Source organism: Neomonachus schauinslandi, chromosome 5 (assembly GCF_002201575.2).
Source record: "Neomonachus schauinslandi chromosome 5, ASM220157v2, whole genome shotgun sequence".
NCBI classification, from domain to species: Eukaryota; Metazoa; Chordata; class Mammalia; order Carnivora; family Phocidae; genus Neomonachus; species Neomonachus schauinslandi.
Genome location: NC_058407.1, coordinates 100151308 through 100167193, shown reverse-complemented (window position 1 = coordinate 100167193; position 15886 = coordinate 100151308).

The window sequence follows — 15886 nt, the reverse complement described above, 5'->3', positions numbered from 1 at the left end:
TTCTGTTCTCATTACTTCTCGATAATTTTAAGTACACGCTCTAGTAGTCAGACCATCTGAATTCAGATCCACTGTTAACAGTCTCAGTGACCCTGGCAAGCTGTTTAAGGCCTCTGGGCCTCAGTTTTCTCAGCTATAAAATGGAGATAATAGCAGGACCAACCTTACAGGATTCTTCTGTGATAAACGAGATTCATCTTGGTAACATTGAGGACTTAGCTCCTGGCATGCCATATAATAAAAGCTCAACAAAGGTAAGTACTAATATGAATTGGGTTTGGTTTTAGTAATCCTATGCTTTTATTATAGGTTTTCTTAGATATCTTTTAGATACAGCTGTGATATATATATAAATCTAACAATAAATAAATAAAATCTAATGATAAGTAAAGTTGGGTCCTAACTGTGAATCAAATTTTGAGATTTAGGCCTTTGGCAATTGGAAGAGCAGAAATAAGGAGGTCAGGAGGGATAATGTATTTTGAAGAGGGGGATGGGAATATTCTATCTTTGAGATATTTGAAGTTATGCAGTTTGATGGGGTACACATTAGTTACATGCCATGTTACAAGCAGGACCAGGGCCTCTCAAAGGCATCTTTTTCCAGGGTATAGCCTGGCCATCATATTCATTCATTCAATAAATACCAACTGAGCATCAGTCCAGAAGCTGAATTATCTTAGTAAACTCAGAAAGTTTACATCATACAAATGCATGATCACTATATTTACATCCTTGTCAATGGATTCATTTATAAAGGAGCCATTTCCAGTAAGTAGAATAATTGATCTCTTCCTATTTAGGAAGCCAATGTGAATTGGACGATTGCTTGGTAAGCATACAATCAGAACAAGGAAAACATACAAATTTGAGTGTGACATATCACCTAGGCACTGGGAAAGCTCCATGAAATGTGCCTGTCATATAAGAGAAAGCCTTCAGGGGCACCTGGGGGGCTCAGTCCATTAAGTCTCTGACTCTTGATCTCAGTTCAGGTCTTGATCTCAGGGTCATGAGTTCAAGCCCTGTGTTGGGCTCCACATTGGGTGTGGAGGCTACTTAAAAAAAAGAGAGAGAGAGAAAACCTCCAGAGACCAGATTGCTCCCATCCCCAAGACTCCATGTGCCTCTCCCTGGAAGAGTGCAAGATGCACCCTAGTAACATTTCTCTGAGCCCTAATGTCTTTGATTACTATGTCCAATGTATATCTAGGTACATAACTTTTCCTCATTAAGCCACACTCTAGTGGGCATGGGATACATTCTGTTTCCTCACATAATAGGTCAATCTTAGGGGAGCCTGGGTGGCTCAGTCAGTTGAGTGTCTGCCTTTGGCTCAGGTCATGATCTCGGGGTCCTGAGATCAAGCCCTGTGTGGGCTCCTTGCTGAGCGGGGAGTCTGCTTCTCCCTCTCCCTCTGCCCCTCCCCCAACACACAAGCGCGCACTCTCTCTCTCTGTCGCTCTCTCTTAAATAAATAAAATCTTAAAAAAAAAATAGGTCGATCTCATTTGTTGGACTGGATTTATAGGCTGCCCCCTCTCAATGTTTCCATGAAACATTGTTTGAAAATGGAGGACTAGAGTTCAGGAAAGAGGTAGAGGCTAGGTATATGGATTTGATCACCTCTGGGTAAAAGAACTAAAGCCACAGTGAGTTATAAAATTTCTGAAGGTGTGAACAGTTTAAAAAAGCGGGGGGGAGGGGACGCATCGACATGCAAAAAATGAAGTTGGATCCTTACCTTATACCATATATAAAAATTAGCCCAGGGGTGCCTGGGTGGCTCAGTCAGTTGAGTCACCAACTCTTGATATCAGCTCAGGTCTTGATCTCAGGGTCCTGAGTTCAAGCTCGACATTGGGTTCCATGATGGGCATGGAGCCCACTTAAAAAAATTTAACCCAAAATGGATTTAAATGTAAAGGCTAAAAGTATAAAACTTTTTTTTTTTAAGATTTTATTTATTTATTTGACAGAGAGAGACACAGCAAGAGAAGGAACACAAGTAGGGGGAGTGGGAGAGGGAGAAGCAGGCTTCCCGCGGAGCAGGGAGCCCGATGCGGGGCTCGATCCCAGGACTCTGGGATCATGACCTGCGCTGAAGGCAGATGCTTAATGACTGAGCCACCCAGGCACCCCTAAAAGTATAAAACTCTTAAAAGAAAACATAGGGGATTTGGATTTGGCAACGATTTCTCGGATAGGATTCCAAAAGCACAGGGAGCAAAAGTAAAAATGGATAAATCAGACAACAATAAACTTTAAAACTTCTGTGCCTCAAAAGACACAATCAATAGAGTGAAAAAGTTGCCTACAGGATGGGAGAAAACACCTGCAAATCCTATATCTGATAAAGGGCTAATATTTAGAATATGTAAATATCTCCTACTGTTGAGTTGTAGGCAACAACAGCAACAACAAAAACAGCCCAATTAAAAAATTGGCAAAGCATCTGAACAAAGTTATTCACATGACCCAAATGGCCAACAAGCACATGATAAGATGCTCAACATCCCTCACATCACTCATCACTAGGGAAATGCAAACCAAAACCGCAATGAGATACCACCTTACACGCATTAGGATGGTAACTCTGAGAACACACAGAAAATAATGAGGGTTAGTAAGGATGTGGAGAAATTGGAACGTTTGCACACTGCTGGTGGGACTGTAAAATGGTGTAGCTACTACGGAAAACAGTATGATGGTTCCCCAGACAATTAAAAATAAAATTACCATATGATCCAGCAATTCCACTTCTGGGTATCTACCCAAAAGCAGTGAATGCAGGGACTTGAATAGGTATTTGTACACACATGTTTATGGCCACATTTTTCACAATAGCCAAAAGGTGGAAGGGACCCAAGTGTCCATCAACAGATGAATGGATAAACAAAATGTGACATTTATATACAATGGAATATCTTCGAGCCTTAAAATGAAAGGACATTCTGACATATGTTACAACATGGATAGTCAGGGTTATCCAGAGAAACAGGTTCAACAGGATGTGTATATAGAGAGATTTATTTTAAGGAATTGGCTCACATAGTGGAGGTTTGGCAAGGCCAAAATCTGATGAGGTAAGCCAGCAGGCAGGCTGGAGACTCCAGTACAAAGGCTGTGGGCTGGCACAATCTCTTCTTGCTCTGAGGAATCTCCTCTTGTTCTGTTAAAGGCCTTCACCTGATTAAATGCAGCCGACCCACATTATGGAGAATAATCTGCTCTACTCAGAATCCACTCATTTCAATGTCAATCTCATCTAAAAACCACCTTCACAGGGCGCCTAGGTGGCTTAGTCAGTTAAACATCCGACTCTTGATTTCAGCTCAGGTCATGATCTCAGGGCCATGAGATCAAGCCCCGAGTCAGGCTCTGTGCCGTCTGCTTAAGAGTCTTTCCCCCTCCCTCTTCCTCCCCCCTCTGCTCCTCCCCCCCTTACACACGCTCTCTCTCTCTAAAATAAATAAATAAATAAATAAATAAAATCAATCTATTAAAAAACAACAACAAACCATCTTCACAGAAACATCCAGAATAATGTTTGACCAAATATTTGGACACCATGGCCCACTTCAAATTGACACAAAAAACTATCACATTGTGATAAGTGAAATAAGCCAGTCACAAAAAGACAAATACTGTATGATTCCACTTACATGATGTACCCAGAGTAGCAAATTCATAGAGACAGAAAGTAGAATGGAAGTTATCAGGGCCTGAGTTGAATGGGAAATTGGGAATTGTTGTTCAATGGGTAGAGAGTTTCAGTGTTGCGAGAAGAAGGGAGTTCTGGACATCAGTTGCACAACAAAGTAAATGCACTTACCACTAAACTGTACACTTAAAAATAGTTAATCAGTTAATCTTATGTTATATATATTTTAACACAATTTTTTAAAAGATTTTATTTATTTATTTGACAGAGAGAGACACAGCAAGAAAGGAACACAAGCAGGGGGAGTGGGAGAGGGAGAAGCAGGCTTCCCACAGAGCAAGGAGCCAGATGCGGGGCTCGATCCCAGGACTCTGGGATCATGACCTGAGCCGAAGGCAGCGGCTTAATGACTGAGCCACCCAGGCGCCCGAACACATTTTTTTTTTTAAAGAGGATAAAATCAGGGAATAACCTTTAAGAAATGGCCCCATCCGCCTGGGTGGCTCAGTCGTTAAGCGTCTGCCTTCGGCTCAGGTCATGATCCCAGAGTCCTGGGATCGAGCCCTGCATCGGGCTCCCTGCTCCACGGGATGCCTTCTTCTCCCTCTCCCACTCCCCCTGCTTGTGTTCCCTCTCTTGCTGTGTCTCTCTCTGTCAAATAAATAAATAAAATCTTTAAAAAAAAAAAAAAGAAATGGCCCCATCTGGGGGGAAGGAAGTGAGAAATTGATTGACTAGAGCAGTAGAGGGCAAATTAGGGTCATCACGAAGGCAAAAGAGAAAATGACCAAAAATATTGGATACAGCAAGGTCAAGGAGAACAGTAAGTAGAAAAAAATCCACTGGCAACTTAAGGAGGGAGAGTTAGTACAGTAGTTGGAACAAAATCACTTTGCAAGGGTTAAGAAAAGCCTAAATGATGAGAAGGTTGGAGGAGCAGAAGTACTGCACCCATTCAAGGAGTCTGGAGGGGAGGAGAGGAACAAGGGAGGGATGCGTGCTGGAAGGCAGGAGGGGGGTACTGTGCAAAGGAAGACAGGATGCTAACGCTAGGACCAAGTGAAAGTGCAACCTCTCCCTCTGCCGTTGACCAGCTTCCTCTGCCGGGTAGCTGATTTGGTCAAGGTCCCCCCAAATACAAGACTAGGGGCCCTACGAACACCTGGATACAGATGGGGCAGCTGTCTTCATACAGAATGTGCAGCCGGGGAGTGGTGGCAAGAATTAGAGATCATGACAGGGTTGGGGGTATCCTGAGAAGTCCCAAGTTCAAAGGAAATTGAAATAAAATTCAGAAAGTCAAAGAGCATAAAGCTAGGCTGAAGGCCAATGGGGCACATGCCAATATACAAAGCACTGGAAGTCTCAGTGCTTTGGTTCAGAAGCTAAATCTTTAAAGTTTAGCTTTCCCACCAACTCCACCTTTGTCATCGCCAAGTATTGACACTTTTCTATTGACTCAGAGGATGCTGCCTTATACGTGGTGTATTAGTCAGGATTCTCCAGAGAAACAGAACCAATAGGATGTGTGTGTGTGTGTGTGTGTGTGTGTGTGTGTGTGTGTGTGTGTGAAGAAAGAGCAAGGAAGAAAGAGATAGATTTAAGGAATTGCCAATTATGGAGGCCAGCAAGTCCAAAATCTGCAGAGTGGACCATCAGGCTGGAGACACAGGGAAGAGCTCAAGTTGCAGTTCAAGTCCAAAGGTCATCTGCTGGCAGAATTCCCTCTTGCTCTCAGGAGGTCAGTTTTTTATTCTATTCAGGTCTTCAACTGATTGGATGAGGCCCACCCACATTATAGAGGGCAATCTGATTTACTTACTTACAATTACAATGTTAATCTCATCCAAAGGCATCCTCATAGAAACATCCAGAATAAAGTTTAACCAAATATGTGGGCACTATGGCCCAACCCCACTGACACACAAAATTAACCATCATACTCAGGTAATAATGACAGCCATTGATTAAGCACTTATTTCTATACCTATACCAAGTACATGGCTATCTCATTCATTCCATAAAGCCTATAAAGTAAGTTTAAATATTCTCATTTTTAAATATGAGGAAAACAGTTTTAGAAGGATTTTATATAAAAGTTCATAAAATTTTTTAAAAGTTCATAAAGTTTAGAAGCAATCAAAACCATTCTGATCATGGTTAACTTCAAAGAAGTCAAATTAATCAATTTGACCAAAGTGGGAACTAGTTCTTTGGTCTTTCCCCATCTTTATTTTTTTTCCCAACCTATTGTTTTTTGTTTATAAGTAGGCTCCACGCCCAGCATGGAACCCAACATGGGGCCTGAACTCATGACCCTGAGATCAAGACCTGGGCTGAGATCAAGAGTCAGAGGCTTAACCAACTGAGCCGCCCAGGTGCCCCTCTTTCCACATCTTTCAAACTTCTCAGAACTGAGTTCCAATAGCCTAAATGTCAGGGCCTTTGAAAAAAAAAATTATTGTCCTCAGGGCTTCTGGGTGGCTCAGTCAGTTGAGCATCTGACTCTTGATTTCAGCTCGGGTCACGATCTTGGGGTCATGGGATCAAGCCCTGCGTCAGGCTCCATGCTCAGCAGGGAATCTGCTTCAGGATTCTCTCTCCCTCTCTTTCTGCCCCTCCCCCTGCTCCCTCTCTCTCACTTAAATAAATAAATAAATCTTTAAAAAAATTTTTTTTAAATTAGAATGGACTCCAAGTTATCCCAACAAGAATGTCACTCCATCACAATCCAAATGCTCTTTCTTAAGTGAGAGAGATCGGGCTGGAGTTATTGCCACCCCAAAGTTTACACCCACAGCCCACCTCTTTCTTCTCCAACCTGAAATCTGAATGTGCCCTGCAGTGTGTCAGGCCTAGGAATTTCATCCAACGTGTGTGGAGGTGAAAACAATTGATTGGACACTAGGTGCCACGCTGTTCTGCCACCCTACTCTTCCTCCCTCTTATCATTTGAAACCTTACCTGAAGGTTGAAGGAGATACTTCCAGAGCTGTCCCTCTCATTCGGGTTTCTCCCCAATCCCCCAAAACTAAGATGAAAGTCATCTTGTCTTAGGATGAGAAAATAAGTTTTATTGACAAATGCATATGCTGATAGCCAACAATCCCCTAGGGAGAGAAAGGACCAGAAACATACTGTGTCTTCTAAGATCAAAAATGCCTCCTGGGTGTAATCCAAAGTAGCCCATCCAGTTGGACTGTGGTAGGAGAGCTACTGGGAAGCAAAGTACTGACATCTGGACAAACAAATGGAAAAGGCTTTAGTCCCAGAGCAATTAGGAGCAACTTATTTGGCGGCAGGCCCAGCTTCTACAGGTGGACTTTCGGATGTCAGGACCTGTGACCGTATTGACTGTTTCTCTGAATTGCCTACTACGAGTGGAGCATTTTTCACCCTCCTATTGGACCGGTTGCACAAAGAATTTAGAGGGCTTTGAAGCCACTTCCAGATTTTCTCTTTCTGACTGTCATCATTATCATCTCTTTCCCATTTGACACTCTTAAACAGTCGCTTCTTTCTTTTGGGGGTTTTCATGCCAGTGACTTTGAAGATGTTATTGCTCAGCTGGCTCATCCTGGAAGTAGAGACAGACCCAGGGTTAACATATTCATCAATTTTTTTCAGAGTAGTATTGACCAAAGCCTGGATAGACTCCACAGGATTGTTCCTCAGACTTCCAATAGCTGAAATGAGAAAGGAGGTCAACTCAGACTCCATCTCCAAGGACTATCTACCCAAACCCCTTTATTTTCCACCCCCCACACCAGGTTATTATTATATAACTTCATTTAGAATAATTTTTGTCACTGTAAAAGTAATACCTGTTTTACTCTAGAAAAATGTTTACATAGACATCATTTTTCTAAAAGGAAAGAAAGAAAAATCACTTATCCGCCCCCCTGAGACAATACTGTTAATATTTCCGTACCTATCCTTGCAGTATATATATATTTTTAAGTCATCTCTATGCCCCACGTGGGGCTTGAACTCATGACGCTGAGATCAAGAGTCTCATGCTCTACTGACTGAGCCAGCCAGGCGCCCCTGTGGTATTTTTTTTGTTTTTAAAGATTTTATTTATTTATTTGACAGAGAGAGACACAGCGAGAGAGGGAACACAGGCAGGGGGAGTGGGAGAGGGAGAAGCAGGCTTCCCGCCGAGCAGGGAGCCCGATGCGGGGCTCGATCCCAGGACCCTGGGATCATGACCTGAGCCGAAGGCAGACGCTTAACGACTGAGCCACCCAGGCGCCCCCCCTGTGGTATTTTTTTAATACCAAATATGGACACTTTTTACAAAAATAAGATTTACATTTTTTCATCCCATAAAATATTCCTCTATATAAGGTAATATCCAATCACATGATTCTATCATAATCTCTTTGATGAAGTCTCTACTAGTGAATAATTAGGTTGTCTGCAGTTTTTCACCATTAGAAACAATCACCACTGATTCATTTGACAGCTATTACGGACCACTATGCTAGGTGCTGGGGATGCAGGGGTGAACAAGAAAGATTCCCTACCCTCAAGAACTTAACGTTCTAGTGGAGGAAAGACAAAAACAAACAAGGAAACATAAATGAAGTACAAAGAAGGAAATTTAACAGCGTAATGACAGTGAATAACCAGGAAAGACCTCTTTAGATAGGCGGGTCAGGGAATGCCTCTCTGAGAAGGTGACATGTGAACTAAGAGGCAAGAAGCCACGTGAAGAGCAAGGGCAGAAGCATTCCCAAAGGTCAGGGAGGCGGCACCTACTCACAGTGTAGAAAGTAACCAGTGTGGCTGTAGCTTCTAGTGAGAGGGGAGGTGCTACAGGCTCTGGGTGGAGAGAGTCAGAAGCTGGCCCAGTCAGGGCCGTGGGGCCAAGCGTAAGGGACCAGACTTCGACCCGAAGAGCAATGGAAGGCCACTGAAGGATTTTAAGCCAGGGGTGACATGATTCAGTGTACATGTTTCAAAGAGAATCTGGCTGCTGTGTAGAGAAGTAGAGAGAAGCAGCAGATGTGGGGGTTGTTAGAGCGGTCCAGTTAGGGAAGGGCGGCCAGGGGCTTAGATTCGGGTGGGAACAGAGGGTGCTAAATTGCTTAGCACCCAAAGGATAAAGAGAACAGGAAGAATCTTGGCTCAAAAGGGCCTTCAAGCCCATCAAAGTCTACAGCTTCATGTTGATCTCATTTATACTTAGAACAGGAGAAAGAACTCGGCTTCAGCTACACAGCAGATATGTAAATCCTGTGAAGAACCATTTCTTGACCACAAGGCTTGTTAGGCACTGGAATGGGTGTAGACTTAACTGGAATTACTTTCCTTGGGAAAAAGTCCCTCCTGTGTAGGTAATGTAGGCAGTCTTTCCTGGAGACTGGATGGGATGAGGACGGCAAGATGAATTCTCTGGTATACTGAGGAGTCTAGGGTTTTCATTCTAAAATACTTCCGCTGAAATTCTCCAGTTGCTGGGGATAGGGGCCCACTACCCTGTAGAGACTTAAGTTGTAAAAAATGAAGAGAAGGCAGCACAGGTACAAAATGCCGGGGTCAGAAGCCAGGGTTAGAGCCCTAAGGGGACAGATGCTACTACCTAGTCACTGGAGGGCGGGAGAGAGCACGGCTACTGTCAACAGCGGCTAACAAATTCATTCTTCCTTGACCAGAGGTCCAAGTACACTCCTTACCTGCCACTGCCAGCACCTTGCCCCATCTTAGCCCAGAAGCCTGCGTCAACTCAACACAAAGGTTTTGTGGGACACCTCTGTGCTAAGCAGAGCGTCATGCTTTACACGCATTTGTATCTGATACTTAAACAATGTTTAAAGTCAGCACTATTATGCTCATGATACAGATGAAGAAACTGAAGCACAGAGGCAGTAACGTGCCCAAGTTCACATGGCTCATTACGGAGAGAGCTAGTATTTCAGAGCCGGCTGGCTGACACTGGAGTCCATGCTCTTCATTACGCACTGACTTGGAAGAAAGGACCCTTAAAAGTCATTGACTTCACCACTTTTTCTTCTCAAGATAAAGAGCTGTAATAAATCATACAGGAAATGAGAACGTGTCTATCTCCAGATGTCTGCTGGGCATGTCCTCTGAAGTATGATGCCACCATTCCTTCAAAGGCAGCGTACCCAGAATATCAGCTTGAAGCAGGTGCCAGAATATGAAGTGGGCTCCAACCAGAGGGCAAGTTCCCGAGGACAAGCATATGCAGCACCAGAACAGCACGAACAGCACAGCTGGGGCATAGACATACACGCCCATTCTTTTATACAAAAGCACTGGAACCCAGGGGCAGGGCTATAAAAGCCAACATTCTCTCTATCTTATCTCTCGATCAAAGGAAACAAACTGTGGCAGGGAAGATCGTGAAGAACAAATAATTCAAACATCATTTCTATCGGGCGCTTGAGTGAATCGCCTACCCACCACCTATCACAGACACCCTAAACCCTTCCCACCCCCCTTAGAGGAGTTACGAACTGTGTTTCCCCAAGTACCCCTACCACCCACAGCAAAATCCTCAATCTTCACCGCGGCCGAAAAGCCCAGTATGATTCTGGCCACACTGCGCTCCTCCCTGCTCATCTCCTGCTCTTCCTTTTGCTCACTCCACGCCAATCACAATGACTTCTTGTTCTTCCTTGACATGCCAAGTGCTCTTCCTTCAGATATCAGGTGGTTCACGCCCTCACTGCCTCTGGGTCTCTGCTCCAGCACCCGTTCTCAGAGGGGCACCCCTGCCCTGCCCTCTGACCCTCTGGCCCCTGGCCTTGCCTTACTTTCTCTATAGTGCCTGTTCACATATATGTACTTGGTTATGGCCCCTCCCCTCCTCCGCTGGGGGGTGGGGTGGGGTGGGTGCGAACAGACAACATCAGTTTTGTTTGCTGCAGTATCCCAGTGCTTAGAAGAGTACCTGGTACCCAGTAGGTTTTCAATAATTAAGAAACTCATTTAATTGCGAGCAAGGGCAGAAGTACCTGCTATAGCAAACACAGGTGTGGCTGTTTGGCTATTTTAGGGACCAAAGGGTTTTGAAGGTGAGGTAAAATTTCTCTTCTGATATGCTTTGGGAATATCAGCTCTTCTTCTGCCACACCCCAGATTCCCATTCTCTCTTTCTCGGACTTTGGCCAAATTAAAGGACAACGGAGTGAGCATGAGTTAGTGCAAAGATCCCTGAACTGGAAAGTTGAGCTCTTGGCTCGCCCAGTAATTCGCTTCTGTGATCTTGGACAAATGACTCGGCCTCCGAAATTAGTTCAGGATGAGGAAATGCTTCTCTGAAGTACACCTAACTTCAGAGGCAGAAGAGAATAAGTGGGTAACCTCAGGGGTCTGGATGAGTTACCTCAAGTCCCATATAGTCTACAAATGCTTAGAATCTCTTTTATCTTAAAAATTCATGCATAATTTGCATTGTACTCCAAAATATGTCTATTATTAAAACATTCTTAATGTTTTAATTTAATTTAATTTTTTTAAGTTCATTTTTTTTTAAAGTAATCTCACCACCTAATATGGGGCTCAAACTCACAATCCCCAGATCTAGAGTTGCATGCTTTACTGGCTGAGCCAGCCAGGCACCCCTAAATGTTTTAATATTAAAAAGAGTATCATTTAGAAATATATACTAAAATATTTATAGATGAATAATATGAAGTCTGAGGTTTGGTTCAGAATAATCTGCAGGGAGGGGTGCAGGTAGAGAAATAGAGAAAACAAGATAACCATGAGTTGATACTTTTTGAAGCTGGGGGGTGGGGGGGTTATTATACTATTTTCTGGACTTTTAAAGAATGCTAAAAACTAAAAGAAAAATCTTAAAACAGCCAGAGAAAAGGGCTAGATTACCTGCAATGGAACAAAAATTAGAATGACAGCAGGCTTCTTCTAGCAACAAAGAAAACCAGAAGACAATAGTATGGTATCTTCGAAGTGCTGGAAAAGAAACTGTTGGTCTAGAATTGTGTCACTACTAGGGGCCCCTGGCTGGCTCAGTCAGGGGAACGTGCGACTCTTGATCTCAGGGTTGTGGGTTCGAGTCCTACGTCAGGTGTACTGATTACTCTTAAAAAAAAAAAAAAAAGGATTATGTCACTAGTAAAGCTACCTTGCAAGAATGGAGGTAAGAAACAGTCACTACAAACAAACAAAAAGCAAGAGAGCATAACATGAAGATACTGGCACTAAAGAAACTTCTAAAAAGTGTACTTCAGGATGAAAAAAATGAAGGATGGTCAGGGATACAACAAGGAAAGGGGAGCATATAACACTGCACATAAATCTACACTGTATAAAGTAACAACAATAATCAGTATCTAAATTCTAGGTTAAAAAAAACTAAAATAATCACTAATAAAAGCCTATAAAGTGGGAGGGGTGGTGATTAGAATTCGTGTCAACACTGGAGGGAAGGGTTAAAATGTCGTTTCACTTTAAACCCTGTTAAGCTCAATAGGTATGAAAAAAGTCTACTTTCTGGACAAATACCATATGATTTCACTCATGTGGAATTTAAGAGACAAAACAGATGAACATAGAGGAAGGGAAGGAAAAATAAAATAAGATGAAAACAGAGAGGGAGACAAACCATAAGAAACTCTTAACTCTAGGAAACAAACTGAGGGTTGCTGGAGGGGAGGGAGGTGGGGGATGGGCATTAAGGAGGGCACATGATGTAATGAGCACTGGGTGTTATATGCAATTGATGAATCACTAAATCCTACCTCTGAAACTAATAAGACACTATACATTAATTGAATTGTATTTAAATAAAAAATTTTTTAAAAGTCTACTTTCTTGTAACTAGCCTGAAGAAATACTTACACCTATATACAAAGAGATGAATATAAAAATGTTCATGGTAGCATTGTTTGAATAGCAAAAAACTGGAAATGATTTAAATAACAATCTACCAAGGGTTATAAGATTGTAGCAGATCTGTATGTACCAACATACTGAGTGGGGAAAAAAGCAAGTTGCATATATCTATATATCTATCTATATGGTATAGATCATAAATTATATAGTATATAACATATATATTCTATGTGTACAGCAAAAGAATACAGGACTACAGCAAACAGACAGGGGAAAGTGGGGAGAGGAGCCAGACTCGGGGGTGAATGGAACTTTACCCTAAAAACAAAAACAAAAACTTCATCTTTATCAATAATGTTTCTATTTTTTTGTAAACAGACTATACTCATGTATTTCTTCCATAAATATAAATTAATTTTAAAATATTTTACTGCAATAAAAAAGAACACAAAACTACAAGTTCTTCAGGGACAGGGTGTTTCTCCCTTAAATACTGCTGTAGCTAGCAGCTGACGGCACATGATAAATGTTGAGTGACTAGAACATTTTTGTTAGCTGTGTTTTTCTCTAACTATAATGACAATGGATAACTCGTTTTCTTCCTCCTACTTAGCTCAATTTTCTACTTTTATTTATTTAGTCTTTCAAGATTTTTTTTTTTAAAGATTTTATTTATTTATTTGAGACAGAGAGAATGAGAGAGAGAGAGAGCACATGAGAGGGGGGAGGGTCAGAGGGAGAAGCAGGCTCTCTGCCGAGCAGGGAGCCTGATGCGGGACTCGATCCCGGGACTCCAGGATCATGACCTGAGCCGAAGGCAGTCGCTTAACCAACTGAGCCACCCAGGCGCCCCAAGATTTTATTTTTTTAAGTGATCTCTACACCCAACATGGGGCTCGAATTCACAACCCCAAGATCAAGAGTCACATGTTCCTCCGACTGAGCAAGGCAGGTGCCCCATTTTCTACTTTTATATATAACATTTATAATAGTAAAAATATACTTTATTTGAAATAACAAAATATGGCCTTAAGGAGACCCCCCCCCCGCTTTCTGTCTTGCCCCATTGCCTTGTGTCACCCAGAGCTCAGGGACAAGGCTCGGACTCACCATTCTGTAACAGCTCCACATCATCCTCAGGTATTTGACTCATGTTTAGCTTCTTAGCTGTTAATTCTAAAGACAGGACAGATGCAGTCATTCCAGAATTCCTGGACCTTTGGGCCACCCTTACCCCCTCTGTAGCAAACAAGGAAGCTTGAAAACCAGTTCTAGCAAGAAATGTTTCTATGAGATGCCTTGTAGCCTATGTGTTGGCGTTCTAGTGGAAGAACAATGCTCAGAGCAGCGGTGACCCAAAAAAATGTTGTTGGCAGGTGACAGGTAGGACAGGAACCCAGGGTGTCAAACTCCATGGGGTTCCCACACCAGTAGAAAAATAGACAAAAGGTATGAGGCAATTAATTTGCAAAAATAAAATATGCATTGCCAATAAACAGGAAAAGAATATTTCACCTCACTTCTGATAAAAAGAATGTTCCTCAGAACAACAGCAACTCTTTTTGCCTATCAAATTGGTAATGATTTTTAAAATATTACCCAGAGTTGGCAAATATTTGCAAAATGGATACGTGCATGCAGTACTGGTAACAATGGAAAACGATTCAAACTTTTTTTTTTTTTAAGATTTATTTTATTTATTTCAGAGAGAGAGAGCACTCAGGGGAGAGGGACAGAGGGAGAGGGAGAGAGAAACACAAGCAGATTCCATGCTGAGCGTGGAGCCTGGCGTGGGGCTCGATCTCACGACCCTGAGATCAGATCTGAGCTGACACCAAGAGTTGGATGCTCAACCGACTCTGCCATCCAGGCACCCCACGATTCAAACTTTTTAGAGGGCAGTTAAAGCACCAAAATCCTTAAAATTTTGCATACCCTTTGGGCCTAGCAATTCTACTTACTAAGAAATTGATCTTAAAATAATCATGGTGTCCCGGCTTATAAAAACAAAAGATGGGGGGCGCGTGGGTGGCTCAGTCGTTAAGCGTCTGCCTTCAGTTCAGGTCATGATCCCAGGATCCTGGGATCGAGCCCCACATCGGGCTCCCTGCTCCGCGGGAAGCCTGCTTCTCCCTCTCCCACTCCCCCTGCTTGTGTTCCCTCTCTCACTGTGTCTCTCTCTGTCAGTAAATAAATAAAAATCTTCTTTAAAAAAAAAAAAAAAAAAGATGGGGTGGCCTACTTAAAAAACAAAAAACAAAAACAAAAAATGACACAGTCTCAATATTCAAAAATATGGACGGGTTAAATAGTTCCATAAACCGACCCATAAATGGAATTAGTATTAGCAGCGGTGAAAAGCAATGCTGAAGGGCACGTAATGGCATGTATTTGTGACACAGCAAGGGAAAACAACGGTACACCAAACTTCATGTTTTGAAAATGGCTATGTGTGTGTGAGTGTGTGTGAGTGTATTCTTAGGGGAAAATTCTAGAATGTTAACAGTGGTTAACTCCAAATGCTAGAATTTCTGGCATTATGTATTTTCTTCTTTTTTGCCAATCTGATTTTTTTAGATTTTCTAACATTAACACATACTGTACTACGATTCTAGTTTAAAACAAAAATATTTTTGAAAATCCACAGGGTTCCCGTGGAAGGAAGAGTTTTTCCCCTTTCAAACGAATATGGTTCTCTTCTGCACTCTGCAGAGTGTAGACAGTGTGGGTGGACCCTCACAGAGCGGGGCAAAGGCACATGGCCTTCTCTTCCTCCTCCAGCCTTTCTAACAGGGACTTTGAGCCTGGTCACAGGACAGCCTCTCTAATCAGATCAGAGCTAGGGAAGGAGGTGACCCGCTTCACGGGACCATCGTTCTGGCTTAGCCCTTGCCGAAGGTCAAGGAGGACTCCCCTGCTGAAGAGAAGAGGGAGGGGTCGCCAGGAGGAAGCACCTTACCTATGAAGTTGATGGCAGCTGCCCGTAGGAAGGACTGAGGGCTCTTCAGGAAGCCAAAGCTCTGGGACAGTAAGTCCCCCACCAGCTGTATTTTGCTTGTGCTCACCTGTGAAGCCAAAGAGGGGTGGTGCTGACCAGGAGCTGGGGCTGGGGGGCCCTGGGAACGCTCCTAACCCTCTCACCCTGTCCACAAGCAGCACTGTTCTGTCTTCAGCCAGCTGAAGGTGCTCGAACTTATAGCTGCAGACACTCCCACCCCAGCAACAGGGCAGACTTAGCAGAAAGTTCATAGAGAGAATTTTGCTCCTTCATACCAACATAAGGAAGAAACAACTGATGTGGAGCCAGGAGACCCAGGATTGAATGCTGGCCCTGACACTGGCCTCACTTTTTTCATCTGTAACAGTTGAAATAAAACCTGCCCAACCTCTTCC